The sequence below is a fragment of the Lissotriton helveticus genome, chromosome 4_1 (genome assembly GCF_964261635.1).
Source record: "Lissotriton helveticus chromosome 4_1, aLisHel1.1, whole genome shotgun sequence".
Lineage (NCBI taxonomy): Eukaryota > Metazoa > Chordata > Amphibia > Caudata > Salamandridae > Lissotriton > Lissotriton helveticus.
Window position 1 is genome coordinate 1,093,216,972 of NC_136063.1, and position 17,363 is coordinate 1,093,234,334.

Genomic DNA, 17,363 nt, shown 5'->3' on the forward strand with positions numbered 1-17,363 from the left:
TCAGCCTGTTTTTAAGAAGCTGCACCAAAGACCACTTTTTTCTTTCAAACACCTCTTTATCACATTTTATTTGGGTAATGCAACAAAGAAAAGAGCATTTTCTGCACATCACTTACAATCTTGCACAATATAAAAAAAACATACATAACTGCATACCGGGTATTATTTCTCTCTTAGTTCGGGGCATTTTACCTCTTGTAATTACTGTGGGGTCTATCCAGGGGGGCGTGTTTATGATATACCTTATCTGAATTATGGGATTTCCTTAATGCTAGTTTTCAGGTGTCGTGGGGTCGCATACGTGTGATTTATTGGTGACATAGAGCTCATAAATGCAGTTCACATTATACCTACCATTCTCATCGATATAGGATATATACGTTCCTCAGATGGTTTCCCATTTTGTCAGGCGGTTGTGTAAAGTGGTTGTTAGTATTTCCATCGACCATAATTTGGACAACTGGCACTGGCAAACAAACTGTGAGAACTGTGTGTGAAGCGAGCAACATTGAACCACATCGACCATGATGCATGAGGTAATTCAGCTGTGACGTGTCAGCAGGGTGCTCCAAATCCCTTTGACTGTTTAAGATGGCTCCCGTGGTCCGTGAGCTGACGAGCTCTGTGAGCACCTGCGCGCTGAGAGTGGCACTAACCCCGAGGAAACTGCGGCAGCACGTCCAGTGACCTATGAACATTTCCCCCACTGATGAAAGAGGAATCTAGAAACACGTGTCTGGGGATACACTTGAAAAGAATACTGGTACTGGCACTGGCCAACAAACTGTGAGAACTGTGTGTGAAGCGAGCAACATTGAACCACATCGACCATGATGCATGAGGTAATTCAGCTGTGACGTGTCAGCAGGGTGCTCCAAATCCCTTTGACTGTTTAAGATGGCTCCCGTGGGCCGTGAGCTGACGAGCTCTGTGAGCACCTGTGCGCTGAGAGTGGCACTAACCCTGAGGAAACTGCGGCAGCACGTCCAGCAACCTATGAACATTTTCCCCACTGATGAAAGAGGAATCTTGAAACACGTGTCTGGGGATACACTTGAAAAGAATACTGGTACTGGCACTGGCCAACAAACTGTGAGAACTGTGTGTGAAGCGAGCAACATTGAACCACATCAACCGTGATGCATGAGGTAATTCAGCTGTGACGTGTCAGCAGGGTGCTCCAAATCCCTTTGATAATTTGGACAACATGCCTGCGGGAGGAGGCTCTGAAAGATTCCAAAGTTGCGCTAGAGACACCTTGGTTCTTGTAGCATAGGTGTCAGCAGCTTCCACTGAGGGAATGTAATATGGCTTTTCTCTTGAACTCCAACAACCCATTATCATAGCCAATGGGTCTACCTCTAGTGGTGTTTGTAGAATGGATGGTTCGGATGCTCCTTCGCAGATTATATCCTATTCTTCGAGGAGGATTATTTTGCCCATTTCTGCTTCCTATTTTGCCATATATCTATGCTTAACGGGTGTTGGTGAGCTCATCAATCCATTGTAGGGATTAGTGATGCTTTTGTATACTATTGCTTCCTTTTTTTTGTTTAAATCTGTTTTATTATTTTTCACAGAATGTTACAGTTCTATGCAAGACAATATCCAACATTTCAACACAACCACAATTAGAGTTGTCTGGCAGTGACGCTCAGCACACATAGATAAGCTTGGGATGTCCATCGTGTATCCTGGTGGCCCTATAGTCACAGGGCCAGGTGGGACTACAACATATGTGTCGCGTCAACAGATATAAAGTCCACAGTGCAGCCATAATGTGATTTTAAAGACATGTTATGACAGGTGTTGCAAATCATACATCTCATGTAGACACACAGATGTTATAAGGGAAACCAACATTAACTGAGAAAAAAAGAGGAAACTTAACCACAGCAGCTGGGTCCGACTTCTGATTACACAGTTTTCTCTGAGAACCCCACACCCTCCCCCCCATTGCACCCACATCTATCTCCCAGTCCTCCCCCTTGTCCCCCTCCCCCCAATTCTCCACAAAACAGATACGCCAACCAGCACACATGATTACATCACCTTTTGATCGACGGTCAGTATAAATGTTCCTGCATATTGGGGTGAGGGTGCACCTGACATGTCGCCCATCTCAGATTGCAAGAGTATCTCTCTCAACATCCGGCCGGTGTTCTAGTTTGTCCCCCTCCATGTGCATAAGACCCTGAAGTAGACCCTCCCATTGCATTGCTATTGGCGTCTTACGTAGACCCAGCGTTTCCTCTCGCACGATGGCAATGCCTTCTGCTTTAGCCCATGCTATCAGGGAATACCTCCATGCCCTCACGTGCGGTGGAGATTGCGCCTTCCATCTCTTTGTTAAGAGATGCTTGGCAACAACTAGCCCCAGGTCGAGGAAGCGCAAAGTGACTTTGGTGGCTGGGGTCCTCCAAAATTGGTGTAATAAATAGGTGGGCCACTCAAAGGGTATATTGCGGCTCGTGCACGCGCAAAACGCTTTACTAATAGCCCGGCAGTAGGTGTGCAGTGCGCTACAGCCCCACAGCATTGCACTAGGCCTGCCCCCACCTCTGCACAACGGGGACAGGCTGCATCCACACAATGAAAGTACCGGTTGATCTTTTCAGGAGTGAGGTATGCCCTATGAACTATGAATAATTGAATTTGGCGGAACCGCATATTTCTAGGCATTCGCTTAGGACTCTTCAACATCTTTTCCCACTCCCTATCCTCCAACTGCCTCCCCAAATCACTTTCCCACCCACGGCGAAGTGAGTCTAATTTTATCGCCGCATGCATACAGAGGGATGCCGCAAACCACAGGATTAAGTGCCGACCCCTACCCATTACGTGGAGATACTGTATGGTAAGATGTTGACTCGGCTCTTCTTGCATGTCTCCCCCCATCTAGAGGTCAGTGTGGTGATCAAAGAGCGGTGTCGTAGAAAGTGCCCCTGCGGGAGTCCCGGCTCTTCAGTTAGGGATTCAAATGACAGAAGCATGCCTTCCCGATACAGATCTCCCAGGTTCTGTATGTCGGCCTCATGCCACTCTAGAAGCTCCGAGGTTGTGAGCACCCCAGGCCCACTGGGGGAGCCCACTAGTGGTATGGCAGGCGCATAGAGGAATAGATCTTTAATGACATACAGGCAGCAGCTGAAGCATTTATAAGCCACTGCTAGCAGGAGGGGAGTCAGTGTTTGCGCCTTAGTGGCTGGGTGAAAGAGCCCGGTGATGCAGTCCAAAGAGAGAGGGGTTCTGTAGTCGCTGTATCTTCCCTACCTCTGTCCGCAAGCCATCGGGCTATCCACTGCAGCTGTGCAGCTAAAAAGTAGTGTTCAAAGCAGGGCGCGGCTTGGCCTCCTTGGCCTGTGGGCAAATATAACTTCGCTAGCGCTATCCTATGGCGCGCATTACCCCAAAGGAAGTCTCTAAGGAGAGGGGTGAGTTTGTTAAAAAAAGCCGCCGGGACATACAGTGGCAGGTTGGCAAAGTAAGATAGGAGGCGTGGTAGGATCACTATCTTAGATAACGCCACCCTGCCTGTGACTGTGAGCGAGAGAGTCTTCCAGAAATTAATTTGCGATATTATATCTGTCACCGCCCGGCCCAAATTGTCATCGAAGAGGACAGCCGGCTAACGGTAGATCTGGATTCCCAGATAGTGGAACGTGTAAGCCTTCCACTGCACCCGCGTGTCAGCCAGAACATAGACCGGGTCCTGAATGTCCCCTCTGAACGCATATAAACAGGATTTATTGGCGTTCACCCTGAGGCCAGAGAGAGCAGCAAAATCGCGTAATATATATTCTAGGCGAGCCGGATTGGCTCTCACATCCCTCACGAAGACAAGAAGGTCATCCGCGTACAGCGAGACCTGATGCGTTGCATCTCCTAGAGGTATCCCCACTCCCAATGTTGTTCGCAGTTCGATTGCCAGTTTAAACAGGAGGGGCGATAGTGGGCATCCCTGCCTGGTTCCCCTGCATATCGGGATGCTGTCAGAGATATATGGGCCCAATCGCTCCCGGACTGTGGGGTTTTTGTATAACAGGCTCACCATTTGAAGAAACCGCCAGCCTAAATCATAACGCAACAACACCTCTGCAAGATAGCTCCACTCCAAGCAGTCGAATGCCTTCTCAAGATCCAACACCAGGCATCCCGCTCTGGGCCACTCCTTCCCGCTGTCTGCCGCCACTCGGAAGAACCTCCGCTGCGCTTGGGTACAAACCCATTTTGGTCGGTATGGACCTACTCAGGGACCACCGGCGCCAGGCATTCCGCCAACAGCTTGGCAAGGATTTTGTAGTCCGCATTCAATAGCGCCAAGGGCCTATATGACCCTAGGCTTTCGGGGTTCCTGCTCGGTTTCAGAAGGGACACCGGGTAAGCCTCATGCATCGATGGCGGCAGCCCATTGTCTGTCATGGCTGTGGAGTAGACAGTGTGGAGATGCTGTGTCAGAATGCCTCGATAAGCTTTGTAGTACTCAGCAGGCAGGGCATCTGGGCCCGGCGTCTTCCCGGACGCCATGGACCCAATTGCCTCTCCAATTTCTTCCAGGGTAAGGGGACCATTGAGAGCCACTTGGTGTGCCCTAGAAGCTGTCGGTAGTTGAAACGATGCAAAAAATCTCTCTAGGTCAGGCGCAGAGCAACGCCCCCTGGATTGCTACAGTCGCGTGTAATGGTCCTTCGGTACCCTGTGTATCTCTCTTTGTGTGTATACCAGAGATCCCTCCGGCGTGCGTATTGCCCCGATTGGCACTTGCTTATTCTCTTGCTTCAGAAGCCAAGCCAGGAGCCGGCTCGCTCTGTCTGCTATGGCATGTGTGCAAGCTGTGTGGGCTGCGTAGTTATTGCAAAGCAATCTCTCCATAAAGTTGGCATGTTGTGCCCTGAGATGTTCTAATTGTCCTGACTGTCCACCCCCACCCTCTCCCTCTCTTTCGTATCGGAGTAGTTGTGTGTCTAACTTCCCGAGCGCCAAGGACAATTGCTTACGCAAATTCCACGTGGCCCCAAGACAGTGCCCCCTAATAGCTCATTTGTGGGCGTCCCACTCCACTAATGCGGAGCTCGCCGTCCCCTCGATATGCTCGAAGTATTCCAGGGCAGTTGTTCCCAGTGATGCACGGAATTCTGGGTCCTCCAGTGCAGCAATCTGGAGGCGCCAGGTGGGTATGGGGGGCGACCGGGAGCCCAGTTCAGGCAAATCCGTAAAGGATTATGGTCGGAATGTGTCCTCCCTAAGTATTGCACTTCCGCAACCAAGGGGACCAGAGACTGTGAACCCACCATCCGGTCCAATCTCACATGTAAAACGTGAGCTGCGGAGTAATAGGAGTAAATGCGATCTGTGGGTGCACGATACACCATACATTTAATATTGCCCATTGTGTCAACGAGTGCCTGCGCATTGGAGGTTGCAGTCATTGCCCAAAGCGGCGGGAAGGATCTATCCATGTGTACATCCAGGACCGCGTTGAAATCCCCTCCCAACAACCAGGGCTACCCAACGTAAGGAGACAGTATTACAGATAGACGCACCAAGAACGAGGATTGATCTGTGTTTGGGGTGTATATGGAGCCTAAAAGCACCCGCTGGCCATTAAGTATTCCCTGCACTAAGGTGTATCAACCATCAGGGTCTATCACAATGTCCTCGCAAATGAATGGATTACCTGCCCTCACCCAAATTAACGTGCCCCTTGCGTGTGCCGAGTATGTTGTGCCGTACATGTGCCATCTCCAGTGCCGACGCAACCTATCAAGTTCCGCCAGAGTCATGTGCGTTTCTTGCAGTAGGACGATTGCAGCTGTGTGTCGCTGTAAGCATGCAAATATGGAGTAACGGCGCCCAGGTGTGTACATACCACGTATGTTCCATGTGATTATATCTGCTCGCGCCATTACTGCTTGCAGTGATCATCATGGGGAACAGGGGCGAGGCACCGGGCGGGGCATATCGCGGGGCGCGGAGGCTAGGGGACCGCAAAAGTGTGTCGGGCTGCTGCGTCAGATATGACAACATAAAACAAACCATGAACAATTGAACATCTGGGGCAGTCAACTCTTGATGGTCGTCCAAACTTCTGAAACACAGACAAGTCCTGAATTAAGGCAATGTGTTACCTAGGGGGTTCGTGCTAGTGATGTTATGTTATAACCTTCCCATTTATTATCAGTGTGTTGAGTGTGCCAACTTTCTAAGCTACAGAAATGGCCCGCAGGGCCAGCAGCTCGCGAGTCTGTAGACCTAAAGAGCCATGTATGGAGCCTGTGGTGGAGCCATGTGTTGCCCAATGATAGACACACCACCAAGACAACATCTCAAGGTGAGGGATGCGTGACGTGTAACCTAAATAAGCCACCACCCTCCAATGCACCAGCTAGCCAGAAAATGCAGTACAGTGAACAGTATTTTACTTGCGTGAGCAACAGGCGTTAGAGTACATCATTTCATCCTTTCATCCTATAATGCCGTCAGCAGTTTGTGGGGTGATCACTGGCAGAATAATTTCTTCTGAAATTTCAGTGGATGGTGACGAGGAGCCACTGGTCACCAACATGGTTTGTCTGTAACAGTCGGACCTTTCACGATGTTGTGGGGAGCCAAGGGTCGCAACTGCCTCCAGCACATCTTGTTGTTTCTTCCTCATGCTGTCCAGGGTGGGAGCAGAAGCCCCAGGGCTGGCTGCCTTCAGTGGCCCCCTCCTATGGCGACGCCTCGGTCTCCTGCTCGATATGGTGTCTCCGTCCGGGCCCGGGGGTCGCACACCTGTCCACAGTCCCGACTCCTCTAGCCAATCCCAGACCTCCCCAGGAGAATCAAAGAAGCGGGTCCCAACCTTTGTGACCACTCGTAGGGAGCTCTAGAGCTCGAAACTGGCGTTTCACAGCCGTATAGTTGCTCCGACGCCTCTGTACAAGAGCAGTGTAGTTCGGCAAAAACATTACGCAACTGCCGTTCACCTGAAGAGGGTCCATTTTCCGAGTTTCACGAAGCACCACATCTCTATCCCTATAGTGAGGAGTTTAAATATGAACGGGCGCGGTCTGGCACCTGGCTGCGCCTTCTGTGCCGGGATACGGTGAGCCCGTTCCACCACAAACTGTACAGACAAGGATCCTTGGGGTAGCAGATCACGCAGCCATCGTTCCTTAAATTGCTCCGGGTTCCTACCTTCTTCGCCTTCCGGCAGGCCCACCACATGGACATTGTTACGGCGTGAGCGCCCCTACGCATCTTCTGCCTGGTCCTCCAGTATGTGGACCCGGTCTATCAAGTTCTGCGATGCGGCCGCATGATTCTGTGTCACAGGCTGAAGCTCTTTCAAAGTTTGTCATGTGTAGTGACCTTATCAGCCAGCTTCTGGTGATCTGCGTGAAGCAAGGTGAAATCTGAGGTAACTTTGTGATTCTGGTCTCCAAGGAGGTCGTAGTGTGGTCCAGTGCTGCACCAATCCGCTCCACCGCTGCGAGGACGGAGTCCATTTTTGCCGCTAGAGATGTGGTTGTTGACTCTGACATCTCCCCTGCAGTTCCCTGCATAGGGTAAAGGCTGGCAGCCCTCAGGTATCCTTGTTGTGACTTGGCCCGAATCCGGCCCATCACCAGTTGCTGCGCTGTGGGCATTCGTCGGTTACGCACAGCGCCCCCTCTGCTTTATGTCTGAAGTAACAGTCCTTGGGACACGTGTATAGCTTCTAGCCGGTCGGCCCACCAGCATAAGAATAGAACCCGCCTACTCGAGAAGTTGACGCACCCAGTCTCAGTGACTTGTGCACTGCGAATCAGGGCAAGTGAGCCGACATCAGGTCTCTAGGAAGCAGTAATGCAAAAACATCGGTTTCTTAGTGGTGGAGGCATGAGGCTTTACAACATCTTCTCTCGGGTAATGTTCTGCACTTGTGCACCGTTGGTTATGCGTCGTCAGCACTTTCCCCAAACCTAGCCCGGGGCCGCATCCGGAGCCATCAAGTTCCACCGACTTCTACCAGCACCAGGCAGGAATCCCAAAGGGTGTCCACCAGGAGCGCCGCCTGCGTATCCACACCATAGTCAGCATAGTCGTCCGACACCAGGGCCTCTCGTTCTCACTGTCCAGGCCACAGGAGCATCAAGCACTTTTCTTGTCACGTTGCCCCACCACTTGAAGCCCAGCGACTCCCCAGGTAGCCCCACCAGCACCTACCGCTCCGCCCGCCACGTGTCTTCACTTTGCAGCGCTCCCCACAGGATCCGACTAGGCCGCCAGCTCTCCACAGATTGCTGCTTCCAAGGTAGGTCTCTTATCCTGCAGTCCACTGGGTCAGATCTCCCACAAAGTGCCTTTGTCACACTTCGCACCACCTTGTGGGGCCCCTGGCGGTTCCCAACCCCAGGTTCGGTGGCCGCCGCAGTCCTGGGCAATCTTCTAGCTGCACCGTCACCAGCTCCTCAATGGCCACAGTCCCAGGGTCCACAGGTAGGGCACCTGCTGCCCCGCGTAGGGGCTAGACGCAAACTGGGGTATGTCACAACGGCCACAGCACCCGTACCCTCGGGCATCGCAATCTCTAGCATTGGGGTCTTCGCGCCACTTGCGGCCCCCGGCAACGTCAATCCTGCGCCTATCCTTCCGCACCCATCCCAGCATACCAGCAGCGGGCACAAGGATCACTGCAGCAGAGGGCCAGATCTCCTATTATCTTGGAGCTCCTCCTTGTCTATATATGCCCCCAGAAGCAGCCTGAGCCACGAACATCTCCATTGTATTGTGGGTCTCTCTTAGTCACGCCACAGGGCCTCGGGAGATACAAGGCCTTTTCTTTGCTGTCACCTAAGCACCCTGCAGTGTCCGTGCCACTTATTCACCGGCCTCACTCAGCCCATAGCGCCTGGGGTCCCAGATGGAGCGCCCGCAGCCCTTAACAATGTTTGTGACGGGTGGGTGAGGGTGATTGCACGCTGTCGCCTCTGCGGCGTTCAAACGCCCGGGAGCCCCAAGCACCAACACAAGGGACCTGCCTCTGCTGCCCAGCCTCTGTAGTCCCACGTGGGTGCTCTCATGTACACCTCCGTGCCCCCTTACTTGCCGTTATTGTACTGACGGAGCCACCCGGCCTGTCCACACATGCATGCACGCACACACGTATATACGCATGCACGCATTCATGCACCCTGAGGGCGGGCTCGCCCGCAGGGTATAAATAAATGGGCGCGAGACCGCTCGTGGTCTTCGGCCCATAGCTACAGTTAGTGTCTGTGTGGGTTTATTCACAGAGTGAAGACTAGGCCCCACTTTGTGGCGTAGACGTTCCCTTCCCCGTACCACAGCAGTACAATTGGCTGGCCGTTGTACCCGCGGCCCGGCAAGGAACTGCCGCCGTGCACTGTCCTCACGCCCGACGTGGCGCAAAGGTGAGCCCTCCTGTCTAAGCCGCTTGAAGCGTGTGGACCCGCTGAACAACAGCGCATGGTGTTCCCGGCGGCGCAGCCCGCCCTGAGCCTGTCGGAGGGGCAGGAAGCTTAACTGATGATTTAAGAGACACGCATCTCGTTTCACGCCGCCTCGCCCCCCCCCCCAAAAAAAAAACACACTCGCACTGATAAGTGGCGCTTTGTTAGAACACCTCAGGAGAGGAAAAGGAAAACAGGTGGCACACAGCAAAATTGAAGCTCTCCACGTGGCCACGGAAGCCCTGACTGACACTTGGCTCCTCACGCCCCAGCCTTTTTGCGCAGCCTGCCAGCTCCTAGCACCTGACACTGTGCAAGATCAGATCAAACTCCTAGGACACAAGTCTCACCATCCAGTGCCAGTAGGGGGTGAATCGTCGTGAGTGGCGCAGCAGTTGGCCTGCAGACGCACACCGGCCAGGGCAATGAGTCAAACCGCTGCAGCTGACAGCACCGCGGGCCCCGCCGGTCAGGCCCCACAAGTCGCTGCACCCCAGAATGCTGCGGTACCGCCAGATGGCACTGGCGCACAAGGGTCCGCCGCAGCTACCCCACCAGCGCATAACCCACCGACGCATCTCGGCCATGGCGTAGCCGCTCCTCTGCCGCCTTTCAGCGAACTTTCTGATCCCTCGACTGCGGCAGCTCGATGGCGGCTGTGGATTGGTCGACTGGATCACTATTTTGTTGGCGTCAGAGAAACCGACGGAAGAGTTAAGCGATCTTTGCTAAGGTGCTATGGCGGTGATGAGCTGTATGAGCTGTTTGAGACCCTACCTGACAGGGGTGAGGCTAACGATTACACTGCGGCAGTCACTGCTCTGAACCGATACTTTGACCCACATGTCAACCCGGACTATGAATGGTTCAAGCTGTGCCAAGCGCGCCAAGGCGAAACTGAGTCCATCGACACCTACTATGCGCGCCTCCGCAAGCTTGCGAATTACCGGACCAGAGGGCGGAACTTCGGGCACAACTAATACAAGGGTGCAGGTCGGTCCAGGTTCGGCGCCTCATCTTGAGACAACCACGCATCACGCTTGATGAGATCCTTGTGCTGGCCCGGTCGCACGAACTGTCAAATGCCCACGCAGATGAGATGGAAGCAGCGCTCCACCGATCGGGACCAACAAATCGCACACCAGCCATCAAAGAGGAACACCTCGACGTAATCCACCGGCGGCAGCAATCGATGAGAGGACCTGCGAGGGCGAACCCTCAGTCATCCTGTGGGAACTGCGGGATTGACCACCCCGCCAGTGGAAGATGCTTTGCGAAGGGCAAGACGTGCTCCAACTGCGGAAAGCAGAACCATTTCGCAAAGGTGTGCCGGAGTGGCCACAATCGTCGTCCATCCAACGCAGGCGCGAGAGGACCTACACGAGGGGTGCATCAGTTGTCACTTGAAGACCCCGGTCCTTGCAGCGACTCTTCCCGCGCAGCGTTTAACCTGGATGACGAAGACGACGAAGTGTACTTTGTATCCTTTGTTGGCAGGGATGGCGCACGTAGACGCCCGCCACCAATGTGCGATGTGCAGATTGCAGGATCCCCAGTACATGCTCTAATTGATACTGGGGCCTCAGTAAACGTTATGGACAGCGTCCAATATGACCGTCTCACCCCTCGCCCATCTCTCTCTCCGTCCAACGCAAAAATCTACACCTATGACAGTGATGATCCGCTACCCCTTCGAGGAGTAATTGATGTGGTGGTGTCCAGTAACGGGCATGAAGTGAAGACGAAGTTCCACGTCACCGGTGGAAAGCGTGGCACGCTGCTCAGCTGCCATACAGCCGAAGACCTTCAACTGGTGTTTTTCGCTAACCAGGTGCACGAGCTGCACGCCGACATGATGCTCAGGGATTTTCCCAGTACGACCAACGGCGCTGAGGCAGAGAAGGGTACCGTTCCACCTGCGGGGTGTCAACCCTCGTGGTCGCCCCAAAGCCAAAACGCCCGCCACCAATGTGCGATGTGCAGATTGCAGGATCCCCAGTACATGCTCTAATTGATACTGGGGCCTCAGTAAACGTTATGGACAGCGTCCAATATGACCGTCTCACCCCTCGCCCATCTCTCTCTCCATCCAACGCAAAAATCTACACCTATGACAGTGATGATCCGCTACCCCTTCGAGGAGTAATTGATGTGGTGGTGTCCAGTAACGGGCATGAAGTGAAGACGAAGTTCCACGTCACCGGTGGAAAGCGTGGCACGCTGCTCAGCTGCCATACAGCCGAAGACCTTCAACTGGTGTTTTTCGCTAACCAGGTGCACGAGCTGCACGCCGACATGATGCTCAGGGATTTTCCCAACCTCTTTCGGGGTCTGGGTCGCCTCAAGGGCAAAACATTCAAATTGCACATTGGTCGTACAGTACGACCAACGGCGCTGAGGCAGAGAAGGGTACCGTTCCACCTGCGGGGTGTCAACCCTCGTGGTCGCCCCAAAGCCAAAACAACCCGGAGCTATTCGTCTATGTGTGGACATGCGCCTGCCGAACAAGGCCGTCAAGAGGGAGAGACACCTCAGCATCACGATGGACGACATCGTTGCGGACATAAACGGGGCCCGGTGGTTCTCCAAGTTAGACCTCAATGCAGGGTACCACCAACTAGAGCTCCACCCAGACAGCCGTAATATAACCACCTTCTCGACGCATGTCGGCTTACGGCGTTACAAATGACTGAGTTTTGGTGTCTCCTCGGCCGCTGACAGAATGCCATCAAAGAGACTCTTTCTGGGCTTGCCGGCGTCCTCAATTTGAGCGATGACATCCTCGTTTTTTCTAACACACTCGAGGAACACCATGCGCACCTCAGGGCTACCCTCCAGCGCCTAACAGACCACGGCCTTACCCTGCACCGGGCCAAGTGCTCCTTCTACCAGGAGTCAGTGGAATTTTTTGGATATGTATTTTCCCGAGATGGACTGCGCGTCGACCTGAAGAAAGCGGAAGCCATTCGATCTGCGCTTCGGCCCACGTCTGCCACGGAAGTCAGGAGTTTCCTTGGGATGGCAACGTATTGCGGTCGTTTCATCCCTAACTTAGCCTCCCTTGCTGAACCCATGCGCGCTCTGACCAAAGCCGGCCAACCTTGGACGTGGTCGGCGAAAGAAGATGGAGCGTTCTCAGCAATCAAGGATGCCTGATCGATGATAAAGTAATGGCCTACTTTCGCCCTCATCGCCGCACGGAAGTTGTAGTGGACGCAAGCCCGGTCGGGCTTGGCGCAGTGCTCATGCAAGAGATGGAGGCCCATGAATGGGTTCCCACCGCCTATGCCAGTGGTGCCCTCACGGTGACCGAAATGCGCTACGCACAGATTGAGCGTGAAGCATTAGCGATCAAATGGGCCTGCCACCATTTTCACTTATACCTGTATGGCCATGAGTTCAAGGTTGTCACGGACCACAAGCCATTAGTCCCCCTATTTGCAGGAACAAATAGACTCGCCCCCCCGAGGATAGAACGGTGGGCCGTCCAATTACAAACGTATCGTTTCGAAGTCATCTACCGACCGGGAGCAGACAACCCCGCGGACTTTCTGTCTCGGCACCCAAAGGTCACGTTCCCCACGACGGATCACGAGGACACAGAAGAAGTGGAAGAGTTTGTAAAAATGAAAAATGCTGACGCAAGATGCTTGCCCGGAGGCCCTCACACTCGAAGACATAGGGAAAGCCACTGAGGAGGACGAGTGCCTTCGCCGAGCTAAGTCAACGTTGGCAGACGGCAGCTGGAAGCACTTCCTGGATGGAGCAAGCACCCTCACGGCTGAGGAGAAGTCTTTTCGTCAGCAGATCTGGCAGGCTCAAAGCAAACTCAGCGAAGGGCCCCATGGGATTGTCCTGCGTGGCACCGCCATTGTGATTCCCACAAGCCTGCGGAAAGAAGAGGTGCGGCTTGCGCATCAGGGCCACCAGGGGGTGTCAAAAACCAAAGCGCGACTGCACAGCAAGATATGGTTCCCAGGAATGGATGCTGCAGTAGAGGAAGAGGTGCGTAACGGCCATTTGTGCAACATCACAGGCCAAGACCCTGCCCCACATCCGGTCATCACGGAGGAACCATGTACAGAACCATGGACGAAGTTAAGTATTGACTTTGGGTCCATCCCAGATGGGAGACACACTTTGGTGATAATAGACTCGCACTCACGTTTCCCCGTGGTCGAAGTGGTGTCATCTACCGCGTTTGCCCATGTCAAGGCAGCGCTGGACCGTACATTTGCCATGATGGGCCTGCCCACCGAAATAAGGACAGACAACGGCCCACCTTTTCAAGGGAAGCAATTCCAGGCGTATCTTGCAGCACGGGGCATCCGTCACAGGAAGATCACGCCGCAATGGCCTCAGGCAAATGGAGAGGTCGAGAGGTTCATGCGCACGCTGAACAAGGCCCTTCAGATTGGGGTTGAGAGAGGGGAAGAAGCAGAGGAGTGTTTGTCGCAGTTTCTGAGTGCATACCGTCAGACGTCCCATTGCACCACCAAATGTGCACCAGCGCACCTACTGTTTAGAAAGGTTCCAAGAGACTGCGTACCGATGGGGCCCTCCTGGCACCCACCAACACTGGACAAGAATGCTACCCAGCTAAGAAGGCAACGGACCAATGAAAGAGTAAGCCGGTCAAGGAAGGCGAGGCCCAGGTCTCTGGTAGTTGGTGACAAGGTGATTTTGAAGAATCGATACCGCAACTGGAAATATCTCACAGCGTATGAACCCGAGTTGTGGGAGGTCGTAAACGTTCAGGGCACCATGGTGTCCGCCACCAGAGGCAACAGAGCTGTGACGCGGAACGTATCCTGGTTTAAGCATGTCACAAGAAGTCAAGAACCTGATGGGCCCGTGTCTGCGGACGTGGATTACGAGATGGAAGATCAGGCCCCGAGCGAGACACTACCAAGCCAACCAAGGGAGGACACCTCCCCAGCAAGACCAGGACTGGAAACGACCACGAGCAGCGAAGGTGCAGCTGGGAGTTCAGAGGAGTGTGCTGGAGAGGGGAGAGGTGCCGAGATCCAGCGGCATCAGAGGTACAACCTCCGACCCAATCCAACTCCCAGCCAACGATTGAAGGACTATGCCTGGACACTGGGTCCTGGACAAACGCCCCTGTGAGATGGACTATAGATCTATGAGTTTGGAGGGATGTACCGACGGAGCCACCCGACCCGTCCACACATGCACGCACGCACACACGTATACACGCATGCACGCATTCATGCACCCTGAGGGCGGGCTCGCCCGCAGGGTATAAATAAATGGGCTCGAGACCGCTCGTGGTCTTTGGCCCGTAGCTACAGTTAGTGTCTGTGTGGGTTTATTCACAGAGCGAAGACTAGGCCTCACTCTGTGGCGTAAGCGTTCCCTTCCCCGTACCACAGCAATACAGTTATGACCATTAGGGGCTCCGCGGCAGGGTGCTGACACTCCCAAGACCAGGAAGAGCTGCCACATTCAGGACACACCGAAGTCAGGGGCTCCGCTGTCAGCACCGGGTGAGCAGCTCGCAGCAGGGCACCATTTCCACATACAAAATGTCAGCACGCGGCCCGACCGTTATCAGGGCTGCGCGCTTGTCACCCGTCGTATTGTACCGTCGGCCAGCCAAATCGTTCAGTACTGCCCTCCGCGGATGCAGCATGCCCTCTGGGAATCAGACTCAGGCAGCAGCGTCGCAGATGGCACCTCCAGGAGAGGTTTTCCGGGTAACAGGGGATCGGTGGATGGAGCACTAGTAAGTTGCGTCCGCCATGGTGCCCGGTTGGCCACCCCCCTATACTATTGCTTCCTTAAGCAGATTCTTAAGGGGCATTAGATCCCTGTCTCCTGTCTGTTGTGTTCAGTATACTAGTGTCCACTACTGTACACCATACCCAATGTGCTCACCTGTGTCCCTGCGAAGACACCGGACCAGCGGTGAGGTCACCAGCTGATAACTGTCAGATTTGACAGTTACCAGCTGATTGCCGAACTGACTACAGTGTCGCTCCGACGTATGTAGGAGCATGCGTGCTGGCTATGAATAAAAGGAATTACTTATATTATATGTTTGTGATTCTTAACACTGTCTCTTTGCAGGTTCTTGATTGTAGCACGTGTCAAAACTGAATTAGTGTAAAGTTGTCAATTGGGACTAGATCGAGTGCGAGGACACAGGCCTCACTTGTTAATATTTCAAAGTTACCAAATCATTCTTTTACGCCCCCATTAAGCCAGCAGGCCACAGCGAGATCAATGGCGGGAATAGAGGCACACGAGAGAGGCCGGAGTTGGCTCTCTAGAGGAGACTGCAGGTGTGGCCAACACAACAAACTGATCTCCCCTCAACCTTCTCTTCTCCTCAGGACGGACCGATGTTGGGAGCTGCCAGGACCTGACTCTGAGCACAGATGAAGGTGAGAGCCCAGGTTTGGGAACAGGCCTGGGAGAGGCCAGATAATCACGGCGCACATGTTCCTTCTGGGGCGCTGCTCCCGCATCGCTGCTGGAGGCACCTGACCATGAACAGCAGCTTTGGCGTCGCCTGGCGGCCTCACCCTCATTGCACTAGCAGACCGCGGCAAGGCCAATCGTGGGTGTAGATGCATCCGGTGAGGCCAGGACTGGCCCCTTTGTAGCTGGGCCCATGGGCTAATCGCCTCTTTTTCGTCTCCCCCTGGAGACTGTGAGGGCCCAGCCAGAGAGCACGGACGAAGGTGCTCTGAGAAGGAGGCCTTCTCAACTACTGGATTGTGGGGTCTGCCTGAGCATGTGTGTCAGCTGCTCCCCAGCCGGGCCTGCGGGATTGCCAGCTTTATAACTCCAGTCCCCGATCAGCCTTCCAGAGCCTCCCTTGGGGCAGCTGAGAGTCCTCCTGCCCGCACTAACTGCCTTCTGTTATCCGGCCACTTCCAGGGCTGTGGAGAACCTGGGACTGGGACAGTGGGGGCTCTCTGGGCCTGCTGCAACAGCAAGGCCCTTGAGTGTCATTGGACCGACTAGTCCTTGGCTGCGGGATTGCCAGCTTTATAACTCCAGTCCCCGATCAGCCTTCCAGAGCCTCCCTTGGGGCAGCTGAGAGTCCCCCTGCCCGCACTAACTGCCTTCTGTTATCCGGCCACTTCCAGGGCTGTGGAGAACCTGGGACTGGGACAGTGGGGGCTCTCTGGGCCTGCTGCAACAGCAAGGCCCTTGAGTGTCATTGGACCGACTAGTCCTTGGCTGGGGCGGTGGGATCGAGCCTGACTGTGCATCGCCGACGCCCTGCCTGGGGCTCACAGATAAGTGTTGACACAATATCCTGTACTGCACGCTGTCTTAGCTCCCCCATAGGTTGCTGCGTGTGTGGCCTGCACAAAGGCCCCTGTCTCCATGGTTTGTGCTTATATGTCCAAGCGGTCTCTGCGACTTACCTCTGAACCCTGTATATGCTTTCTGGGATATTCAGGTTGGTGGCCTTCCTGCCTGACGAAACAGAGATATCACATACCCTCCATTATGGCCACGGGATTGGGGAAGAGAGACCGTATGCTCAAGGACATCCCAATTAAAGCCATGGGGACCCAGCCTGAAGATGCAGCCGCAACCTCGAGTGCAGAGGAGAAGCTAGACTCTGGCAGTCCAGGTGCTCCAATTACACACCCTTTTCACGAGGCACTGTTCGCCTCCCTGCGAGAGGATCTTCAAACTATTAGGAAACAACTTTCTAGCGACCTTAAGGAGGTTTAACAAGACATGAATAGCCTTGGAGACAGGGTCTCAGCCCTTGAAGATCATGAGCTGGTCGGGATGAGGAAACTGAGCAACTTCAACAGAAAATCCTTTGCCTTCGTAATCAACATCTGGACCTACAAGCCGATGCAGAGGATTTGGAGAATAGGCCACGATGCAATAACATCTGTATCAGATGCATCCCATTTCGGGTGGAGGGATAAG

General features: G+C 53.9%; 1 protein-coding gene across 1 annotated transcript in view; it reads right to left on the minus strand.

Moving 5' to 3' along the window:
- The window catches only part of GABBR2 (gamma-aminobutyric acid type B receptor subunit 2), a 1,581,022-nt gene that overhangs the window by 199,045 nt on the left and 1,364,614 nt on the right, over positions 1-17,363 (minus strand). The gene's annotated exons all lie outside the window — the stretch shown is intronic.